The sequence below is a fragment of the Rattus norvegicus genome, chromosome 7, assembly GCF_036323735.1.
Source record: "Rattus norvegicus strain BN/NHsdMcwi chromosome 7, GRCr8, whole genome shotgun sequence".
Lineage (NCBI taxonomy): Eukaryota > Metazoa > Chordata > Mammalia > Rodentia > Muridae > Rattus > Rattus norvegicus.
The window spans coordinates 75,343,626-75,355,238 of NC_086025.1; the positions used below are offsets into that span (position 1 = coordinate 75,343,626).

The 11,613-nt window shown below is 39.3% G+C and overlaps 2 pseudogenes; one reads left to right on the forward strand and one right to left on the reverse strand.

Annotated features, from left to right (window-relative positions):
* The first annotated feature begins 3,529 nt into the window (after positions 1-3,529).
* On the forward strand, positions 3,530-3,940 carry LOC103692897 (anaphase-promoting complex subunit CDC26 pseudogene; annotated as a pseudogene).
* A 3,815-nt stretch (positions 3,941-7,755) lies between these two features.
* On the reverse strand, positions 7,756-9,978 carry Krt18-ps3 (keratin 18, pseudogene 3; annotated as a pseudogene).
* Positions 9,979-11,613: the final 1,635 nt, after the last annotated feature.

Genomic DNA, 11,613 nt, shown 5'->3' on the forward strand with positions numbered 1-11,613 from the left:
ATTAATATAAACTGCCTACCTAGATAAGACAAATTATTCTATACAAATCTATCCCTTATGGAATATTCCTAATTACCTATGGCCCTTTAAGACCATACAGAACTGTGTCTTCTTTCTCCTCCTTTATCTTGGTTCTTCTCCTTTTCTTCTCTCTTCCTCCTCTCTTCAAAATTCTGTGCCCACCTTACTTTTTTGCTGCCCAATCACAGGCTTTACCTTATTTTGTGCCTGCCTTCACCTGCATATAGACAACAATCCACACATGCAGACATCTAGCTTGACTAGCAACATTTGTTGAAGATGCTTTCTTTATTTTAGTGTGTATTTTTGGTCTCTTTATAAAAAATTAGGTATACATAGACATAAGATTTTATGTCTGTGTCTTCAATTCAATTCCATTTGTCTATTTTATGACAATACAATATTCTTTTGATTACTATAGCTTTGTAATATTACTTGAAATTAGAGAAATACTAAAGCTAACAGACATTACAAATGAAATGGATCTAAAATATTTTTCAGAACATTTCACCCAAACAAAAGAATATACCTTCTTTGAACCTCATGGAACTTTCTCCAAAACTAACCACATACTTAAACACAAAAAAAGACTCAACAAGATACAAGAAAATTGAACTAACTCCAGCATTCTATTTGACCACCATGGATTGAAACTGGGTATCAATAGGAACAGAAGCAACAAAAAGCATAAAAATGTATGGAAGCTGAATAACTACCTTCTGAATGACAAATGGGTCCACAGAAATAAAGAAATTAGTGATATTTAGAATAGAATTAAAATGAAAATACAACATATCCAAACTTGAGAGCATTTCTAAGAGACACGCTCATAGCACTAAGTGCTACGTAAATAACCTAAAGAAATCTCTCGTAAGTTAATTTCACTCATGAAAGCTCTAGAACAAAAAGAAAAATTACACCTAAGAGGAGTAGAGGTCAAGAAATAATCAAACTGAGGGCTGAAATAGAAAAAAAGTAAATAATATAGAGAATCAATAAAACAATGAATTGGTTCTTTGAGAAAATCAATTAAATTGACAAACCTTTATCTAAATTAATTAAAAGGTGGTGTAAGTGGTGGTGTATAATCTGGGTTTGTGGTGCATGTATTTAATACTAGCACTTCGGAGACAGAGGCAGTCAGATCTATGAGTTTGAGACCAGCCTGGTACACAGAGTAAGTCTCAGGATAGGCAGGGCAACACAGAGAAATGCTGTGTTGAAAAAGGAAATAGATAGATAGATAGATAGATAGATAGATAGATAGATAGATAGATAGATAGATAGATGATAGATAGATAGATAAATATAGATAGATAGATAATATAACAAAATTCCAGAGAATCATGATCAAGAGAACTGCTAAACATAGAAGAGACATACTTTAAAACTATACTCCAGCAAATTGGAAAAATCCAAAATAAATGAATGAATAATTTTTCAATAGCTTCAACTTGCCAAAGTAAAAACAGCATTCAGATTAGCAATTTAAATAGATCTATAGTCCCTAGTAAAATAAAAGCAGTCATTAAAAGTTTCCCAACCAAAAAAGCCAAGGTATTCGTGCACAATCTTATCAGATTTTCAAAGATAAATTAACAACAATGCTTATCAAATTATTCCACAAAATAGAAACAGTAGGAACATTGCCCAATTTATTTTATGAGGTCACAATTACCCTGACACCCAAAGCACATAAAGGACCCAAACACGTGTGTGTGCGTGTCTGTGTATCTATGTGTGTGCATATTGGTGGTGTTACAGACTAATTTCCCATATTAACATAAATAAAAATACTCAAGAAAATACTTACAAATAGAATCCAAGAACACATTCATAAGATCATTCCCCATGATTAAGTATGCTTTATTCTAGAGAAAAATATCAATAAATGTTATCTATTACATAAATAAACTGAAAGGAAAAAAACACATGATCATCTCATTAGATTCAGAAAAGTCATTTAACAAAATGTAGCATCACTTCATGAAAAAATTTTGGAGAGATTAAAGCTTTAAGGAACATAGCTCAACATATCAAAGGTAGTTTACAACAAGCCTATAACCAGCAATAAAATAAATGGAGAGAAATTCAAAGAAGTTCCAATAAAATCCTTTCAATTAAAAATACCTTTTCAATATATTACTTGATGTCAATATATTACTTGATAAGATGACTGAAGGTAATAGTAATACAGATTGCAATGGAAGAAGTCAAAGTATCTTTTTTTTTCTTTTCTTTTTTCTTTTTTTTGGAGCTGGGGACCGAACCCAGGGCCTTGCGGTTGCTAGGCAAGCGCTCTACCACTGAGCTAAATCCCCAACCCCCCAAAGTATCTTTATTTGCAGATTATATGATAGAATACATATAAATGACTCTAAAAAAATCCCACCAGGGAACTCTTAAGACTGATAAACACATTCAGGGAAGTGCCTGGTTACAAAATGAACTTACAAAAACCAGTAGCTATCCTACGTACAAATGACCCATGGTTTGAAAAAGAAATGAGAGAAACAACACGTTTCACAATTGCCTCAAATATCATAAAATAGCTTGAGGATGCTCTATCCAAGCAAGTAAAATACTTGTATGACTGAAAACTTCAAGTCATTGAAGAAAGAAATTAAAGAAGACATCTGAAGATAGAAAAGATCTTCTAGGATCATGGGTCGCTCAAATTAATATAGTAAAAATGATCATCCTACTAAAAGCAATCTATAGGTTTAATGAAATCTACATTAAAATTGTCTTTAACGGACAGTGGTCAGTGGTTAGTATTGCCTTCTCCATGAATAAACACACATTTTATGGAGGCTCATTTCCCTTAAGAGCCTGGTGTTTTGTTAAGTCTTATTCTGACATATTTTATAAATGAGAATACTTCAGTTTTGGTTGTCATTGCCAATTTTCACACTAGTATGAGGTAGAGCAAAGACTGGAATTCAAGAACACTTATGCTATGTGGAACATTATTATTTCAACCTTGCCTGAATCACTAACCAAACAATACCATTTTTTTACTCCATTTGAGTCAAATTGGAGAAATTTGCAGGTAGTCAAATTCAATGATTTGCTGATAAATTTTGAAGTGTACAAGATTTAAAATATTCATCCTGAAAAAAGTATCACCTTACCTAGTTGCCTAAGTGAAAGCAACCGCTGTTCTCTTCCTCCAGGACAGGTAGCAGAACCCAAGAGACAGTGACCATGATGATTGGGATGGCTTTACTTTCTTCTTTTAATTCTTTAAAAATGTTTCCAGAAGGCTTGTCAGTAGTGATATTTATGTCACTTATAAAAGATCTTATGTAACATATCAAATACATTTTTTAAATCTACCATGTTATCATTGTCCCTTGTGCAAGAAAATTATCTTAAAAGAACATAATACATTGTATATGTAATGCATTGCATTGCATACATTGTATTACATATGTTATGCATTGTATCTGTAGAATAGACTAAATGGAAACTGTGGTTATGGTTAGGGCTACCCAGCAGTGTGGTCATGGTGGGAGTTGAGGTTCTGGGAAGCTTCAGAAGAAAAGAGTTTACAGATTCATGTTTGTGGCTGAGATTTAGCGCCCTCAGCTTTTCCTCTCTGGCAATTTCAACAGTCCATAGCTCACTGCATGGCTCCTCTGAACTCCTGGATGACGTCAATATCCTTTGATGAAAACCAACCCACCCAGAGCTCAAGCTTGATGACCCTGAGTGTGAGAGCATTCGAAAGGACCTGGAGGCCCATAAGAAGCAGGAGGAAGATGTGGAAGGTGTAGGAACTAGTGATGGAGAAGGACCTGCTGGGCTCAGCAGTGACCACAAGAGCCAGGAACAAATGATTAAAGATGGAATTGGTCATAAACCCCAACTCAAGACCAATAACCGCACATCTCAGTTTGGAAACTTTAAATACTAGAGATAGATTCTCTGGCATGCCAGACCCCTGGGAATGAATAAAATGATGACAGAAGTACAAACCAGATTTAGAGAATTAAGTGTGTGCAAGCAAGCAGAATGGTTTCTGTCTCCTGCAGGGAGAGGTAACTTCTGTGTGAAATTATTGCTATCCAACCTTTTTGATAGGGTGGAAGCCAAATTCTGTCTTGTTCTTGGAAAACTGAACTGCAGAAAGCTTACCTGGTTTTTGTTTTTAAAAATAAATACATTTTTGGAAAAAATGTGAGACATCTTTGAAGGTAGTAACACTGAGAGGTGTCTTAAATTTCCAACTCTACAAGTGACATCATTCTCCTTGTCTTTACAGAAAGACCCCAGACCCAGAGCACTTGCAGTTGATTCCCTGGACTTTGACTGAACTTGTTTATGCAGTATCTGATGGCTGCTGACCATCCTGCAAGCAACAGAAATCCCAGATGAGTGTGTTCAGGCTGCAGTCCAGCACTCAGGAGGCTGAAGTAGGAATCTCAAGAGTTGGAGGCTAGTCAGGACTACACCGCAAAACTCTCTCTCTCTCTCTCTCTCTCTCTCTCTCTCTCTCTCTCTCTCTCGCTCTCGCTCTCGCTCTCTCGCTCTCTCGCTCTCTCGCTCTTGCTCTCGCTCTCTTTCTCTCTCTGTCGCTCTCCCTCTCTGTCCCTCTCTCTCTCTCTCTTGCTCTCGCTTTGGCTCTCTCTCACTCTCTCTCTCTCCCTCCCCCCAAAAACAAAACAAAACAAAACAAACAAACAAACAAAAAACAAAAATCCCTGCCCTCATGGAGACTGCATTCTAATGATCAAATTGTCAGTAACAAATCCAGTTACAGGAAGTCTTTACAGGAGGGGAGAACACAAGCAGCTCTGATAGTGAAAGACATTCTATTCTTCACTCTGGACTAGTCTAAGAATTTTTGCACAGGACCCATCTGAGAGCTTCTCTGGATACTTTTGACCATAAAATTCAAGGACAGAACCACCATCTGTGGAAGCCAGAACATCTGGAATCAAGTTTCAAAGAAACTCCTTAACTGGGATATACACAGGATTTTGGATAGTTTGTGAGCGATGTGAATGGGAAGGTAGAGACAGGTGTGTAGCTTCTTTTTCCTGCTCCAAGATTTTTTATAAAACCTCTATTCCAGTTTTATTGATGACCCCTAAGTCCTGTTATTTTCCTGTCTTAGAAAACATAAAACCCCCAAGACACAGGGGAAAAAAAAGAAACTGCGGTTATTTTTATGTTTCACACTCAGTATTAAAGGGTGAGAGCAATCTAGCTTATGCTGGACCATCCTGCTTGTGTGAGCTGCCAACAACTCCTTGGTGTGCAATGGACTCCCTCATATGATCCTTCCTCTCCTGGCTCATTTCACCAGCATCCGGTATAAGACACATTGGTGTGAGTCGGGCAGGCTGATTCTGATAGAGTGCGCTGATCGGCAGAGAAAAGGCATCAGCTAATTAAAAGGTTGCAGGCAGCAGTGCAAAGCTTAATGGAGACTTTACGTCTGAGGATAGATTCATTTGTAATGATTATCATTACAAATTTGTAGTATTTGTGAGTGAAGCCTCAGATAACTGCCTAACAGGCAAATAACTTTGAGAACGGACATGTATACTGCACGACATGACTATGCCTTTTTCATATAAAATGGAGGACACTTTTTTTATTGTTTTTTTTAACTTTGTATTTGACAGTGATGTATTCTCTTTGGCTTCAGAGCAGAGATAACGTGGATTGAGATAAAAGGTAGAAAGTGAATGGTAAGTCACAGGAAGCAATCATCAGATGATAAAACTGAACAGGAAGTGCTTATGTAGATAAATGAAGCATACAGAAGGGCAAGAGGTCATTGAGAATGGTCTCCTTCTCAAAAGACTTTTAAACTTCAAAAGAGGTTGAAATAGGAAAATGGCCTTTAAAACTTCCTGGTCACACAATTATACTCTAAAACTTTATGTTAAAAAAGTTTATGTAAAATTATGGCATAAATTAAATCCCTTTCACATACATACCAAAATAAGTACCTATAGAAAAATATTGGAGAAAAACATTCATTGCTTGTCCCTTTATCTCAAAAAGAAAAATCATCATAAAAATACTTCCCAGTTTGAACTTTTGAACTCTGAGATTCTTTTCAAATTAGATGTTTTTCTGAATGTAGGTGAGCTATACTCCTTACAATTCAAGGTATCACATCCTCCAGGAACATAAGAATTTTACTAAGCAATGAAGAACCTTCAGAATTCTGTGGCATGACTCGCTAAGGATGAGCTATACAGCTTGAAGGATTTGTAGTGGTCACACATATGGGGGAGGGAGGTCTTCCCACAAGTCATAAATCATCCTGTCCCCTTCCAAAGCAAGCCCTAATAAAGAGTTCTCAGGCTCAGCTATACGTGAGAATCTAGGGAGCTTTAAATAACCCTGATGCCCAGGCTACACCACAAACCAATTAAATCAGGATCTCTGGGGTGGGACCTACATATCAATTTTTTAAAGATCCTCAGGGATTCCACTGTGAAAGCAAGGATGAGTAACACTGTCTTAAGCTTCAGTTAATAGAACACAGAACCGTGCCTCTTTTTTTTCCTTGTTTTTATTGGTTATTTTATTTATTTACATTTCAAATGTTGTCCCCCTTACAGGTTTCCCCTCCTATCACCCCACCACCACCCATACCCACTCCTGCTTCACCACTCTAGCATCCCCCTACACTGGGGCGTCGAACCTCTATAGGACCAAGGACCTCCCTTCCTATTGGTGCCAGATAAGGCCATCCTTTGGTACATGCCCCACCCCATGTGTACTCTTGGATTGGTAATTTAAACTGTGCCTCTTAAACTGAGAATCTCAGCTAAGGTAAAGAAATCAGTGGGGGAACCAAACAAGAGTTCGTGTCTCCCATCCTCTATCCTGATATTTCTACAACACTGTCATCCGTCTTTCCTTCTCTCATTTTGCTGCTTCAATCCGCCCTTTCTAATCAGCTGCACTTTAGATTCCACATTGTGTATAAAACATAGCAGTGGTGGAGGTACCCTCTGTCAATTAGGTTTCCACACACCATCCTATGTTCTAGGAAATATTTTCCTGTGCTCTCAACTGAGACTCAACTCTAATTCTTCGGTCACACTAATGAGGAAAAAATTCAAAAACAGAAATTAAGTGGATAGCTTGGAAATATGTAATGAAGCAAAGAGTATGGGGTAGAATTAACATTATGTAACTCTCCTTCAGCTCTTTCTGCACTTCTAAAATGCCAACACTCGTGGTGGCTATCCTCAGTAGTATCCCTTGGTATTGCTCAAGGAAACGCTCACATATTAAAGGGCCCTGAGGTAAAGAAGATGAGGGAGAACCATGCAACTGCTGCCTTTATTAGAGCAATCTTTTTTTTTATTAACTTGAGTATTTCTTATATACATTTCGAGTGTTATTCCCTTTCCCGGTTTCCGGGCAAACATCCCCCTCCCCCGCTCCCCTTCCTTATGGGTGTTCCCCTCCCAACCCTCCCCCCATTGCCGCCCTCCCCCCCACATTAGAGCAATCTTACTTGCGTTGAGAGGTCAGAAAAGAACCCAGAATACTGCCCTATGCCATACCTTAGAAACTGGCTCAATTCATGATTAGAACAGCAGCTCTGTCCATGGATGCTACCATTTCTCATAATGCAAATCAAACATTATGTCTTAAAGTCTGATAAAGGAAGTTAGAAACATCCGACATTTATACAACATTAATTTAGCTCAAACTAAGATCATATAATAAGATAAGATTGATTATGAACAAGAGTGGTACCCATAGGTTCATTTATTTGAGTGCTTAGGGAGTGGCACCGTTTGAAGGTGTGGCCTTGCTGGGTCCATCTAGGTCCAGTGTTCCCTTCCTGCTGCCTATGGATCTGATGTGGATCTCTCAGCTACCATGTCTGAGTATTGCTGTCATGCTTTCTGCCATGATGGCACAGGGCTATTTCTCTGAAATTGTAAAAGAACTCCAGTTAAATGTTTTCCTCATAAGAGTTACTGTGGTTACGCTGACTCTTCATAGCAGTAGAACACTGACTAAGACATTATTATATGAAGATGGAAAAGTACTCCTAGGCTATTCGACACCTTCTAATGCTATGGTAAGAGTTATTGCACAACACTTGTGGCAAGCCAGTGGTGCTATACAGAGTTTGATGGAGTTAAGTTTCTATTCACCAACTTGGCTTATCAATAGTCTTCACAGACATCTTTATTTTCAGAAGGGAAGAGGAACTGTGGAATTAGTGTAGTTTCACTGGAACTCAGCTGTGTATAGGGATTTGAAGTTAATAGACCCCTACAAGAGAAGCCGTGTGTTTTAGGCAAACACACTGTGAATGTTGAATACTTTTCAAATGGTTTTGGTGCCTACCCCCCAACAGTGAACTCTCAACTTTTATTGGTCCCTCAGTCCTCAGGAGTTCCCTCTTTCTCAGCCTCAGTGTCTCAGAACTGTGGTGTCATTGGTCTCGGACACCACTTTGCCATCCACTACCTTATAGGTAGTTGTCCTCTGCATGGTTTGCACGGAGTTGCTGGAGTCCAAGGCGTCGTTGAGATTGAAATCTTCCCCATCCTCCAGCAAGCGGTGGAAGTTGGCAATCTCGGTCTCAAGACTGACTTGATGTTTAACAGGGCTTCATATTCTTGGGCCTGGTGCTGTCCTTCTGCTGTCCTGTGCCAGCTCTCATTCCAGGTGCAGGAGGACCCCACTGATCTGCTCCATCTGCGCCCTGTATCTGGCCTCCACGTCCCTGAGGTTGTTCTCCAAGTTGATGTTCTGGTTTTTTCACAGAGTCCAGGTCATTCTCCAAGGTCTGGAGGGTGCGTCTCATCTCCAAGAGTGTGGTCTCAGCATCCCTGATTTCTGCAGACTTGGTGGAGACTGCTGTGGTACTCTCCTCAATCTGCTGGGGCCACTACTTGTCCAGTTCCTTGCAGTTCTTCTGAGTCAGCTCTTCATATTGGGCATGGATGTCTGCCATGATCTTGCTGAGGTCCTGAGATTTGGGAACATTCACTTCTACTGTCAACCCAGAACTGGCAATATGGACTTCCAGACCGTGGACTTAGCCCTCATAAATCTTCTTCATGAGCGGTAGCGACTCCTTGAGCACTTCGATTTCTGTCTCCAGTTGCAACCTTGAGATTTGGTGTCATCTACCACCTTGCAGAGTCCATGGATGTAGCTCTCCACAGACGGGCGAGTGGCCAGTTCTGCCTCATACTTAACTCTAGAGTCATCAGCTGCAAAACAGGCATTGTCAATCTTCAGGACAATGAAGGCATTGTCCACAGAATTTGCAAAGATCTGAGCCCTCAGACCTTTGATGATCTTGAAGTAGTGGCCACAGTCTCTGATGCCCTGGGCCCCCTTTTCTCCAGATGTTCCCAGATTTTGCTCTCTAGTCTCCTGTTCTCAGTCTCCAGGCTCTTCACCTTGTCTAGGTAGCTGGCCAGCCAGTTCAGGTCTTTCATGGTCTCCTTCTCAGTCTGGATTCTACCTATTCCCGCCAGGCCCGTGGAGCCACCCAAGATGGATCCAACACAGATATTCGGGACCCAGAGCCCTGGGAACCCCATAGATGCTGGCTACGCTGCTGGGAAGCCGGACCAACTGGCTGGGAGTCTGCAGAGTCTTGGGACCTGTAGTTGGTGGAAAATGTAGTGGAGCGGGTGATGAAACTCATCTTGTCTGGAGAGGAGAGTGAAGCGAGAGACCAGAACAGGACTTCCGCCACCAGAGAAGTAATTTTTAACTCTCCAGAATTTGGATGAGAAAAATCTCTCTCTGACCATCCACACTGCCTTGTATAAAGAAGGTTTAAAGACAGCCGTTTTGAGAGAGCATGTAAACAGGAGTTAATATGTATCCAGCCTAAATTCACTACTCCTCCAAAACCTCTATTAACCTCCAAGATTCAGAGTAGAACAGATTCTCCATTATGATCCAAAGTTCAAAGTAGTGGGAAAAGCACAAAATAGGATTTAAAGAGCAGAAAGAAGGTGGTTTGTAATCAATAATAGATGTGGGAATCTTCTGAAGACAGCACTCTCAAGCCTGATGTCCATTCTCAGCTGAGTTTCTCCCGCCGATGGACCATCCGTGGGGCCACAAGACTGAGGAAAAATTTCCCAGCATAATGAGTTCCTTGTTATTTCTCTTTTGACATGCAAGGGAACAATTCAATACTGTCAGTAAATCTACTTCTAGAAGATGAAATTCCTTTTTCTGGTTTCCTGTGCACCTGGCAGTCTCATGGTACACATATATAACATACAGACAAAACACACTCATACACATTATTTTATGTGCACAGATGTTTTGCCTGTATATACATCTTTGTGAGGGTGTCAAATCCCCTGGACCTGTAGTTACACACAGTTGTGAGCTACCATGTGGACCCTGGGAATTGAACCCTGGTCCTCTGGAAGAACAGCTAGAGCTCTTAACCACTGAGCCACCTCTCCAGCCCATACTCATACACCTTAAAATGTTTTAATGAAACATAAAGGGAAACATGGAAAATAAGAATGAGAAAGTTGATATATAGGGGGTCACCCTTTTCATGGACCTAAACTGGATAAACATATTCATTCTTCGTGGAAGAATGGAAAGAGGTGGGGGAGAGAGAGAAAAGGAGAGAAAGAGATTATTTGAATCATACCTTTTGTTCAGAAGTTCATATCTGGATTGTGACCACCATAGATATTTCTTGTATCTATATATCTAAATGTATTCCAGGCCTACTGGTTATGAAACAACCACAGCACCATTACAAGTTTCTTAAGCACCTCATTTATCCTGAGAATTATTTCCCTCACAAGAGATCCTTAGACAATGTCTCCTGCCTGGTTTGATGGGTATTGTGCTGATAAGAGCCTTGGTGTCATCTGCATGTCCAAATGGCACCCACAGTTTCTACTTACTCTCAGAGATCAGAGAGAGTATGATTTCTCAAGCTGAATTATAATTCTAACTGTGAAAGAACATAGAGATCAAATGTGCTGGCCCTGGAAAAACTTTGGCAAACTTCTTAGAACTGTCTTCTGTCTTACTCCAAGATAGTTCCTTAGTTCAAATGAGGTTACCAACCATGATAGCTCATAACATTTGCCTTGAATAACCAAATATTACCTTTTCTCTGTATATTGTCAACATTGTTGAAATTTAAGACAGGTCAAATATATTATATTAGATAAAAGAAAAAAATTATTGCCAGTGTACTAAACTGAACGTTGTGGTATAAACAGCCACATTTTTGAGAGGGCCATGGTAATCAAAAGATGAGAAAAGAGAGATTTCTCACAATTGCTTTTGCTTGTCATTACATCGGTGATGAAAAACATTGGGCAGTTTTAAAATAAAAAGAACTTAGTCAGTGAGAATATTTCTACTATTAGAAAAAAAATCCAACAATAAGCAGCTATTCCTATTTAATTGCCGTATATATACTGGAGCACTTCAGCATGAAAAATGATTTCCTACTCTTCATGCTTTCCCACAATATCTCTTTTTCTATCTTGTTCTATACAAATCTCACAAAATGTCCTATTCTCATGACACTAGTGAACTATAAGCTCTTTGAGGATAAGTAAGTAAATGTCTGCATAGGACTTA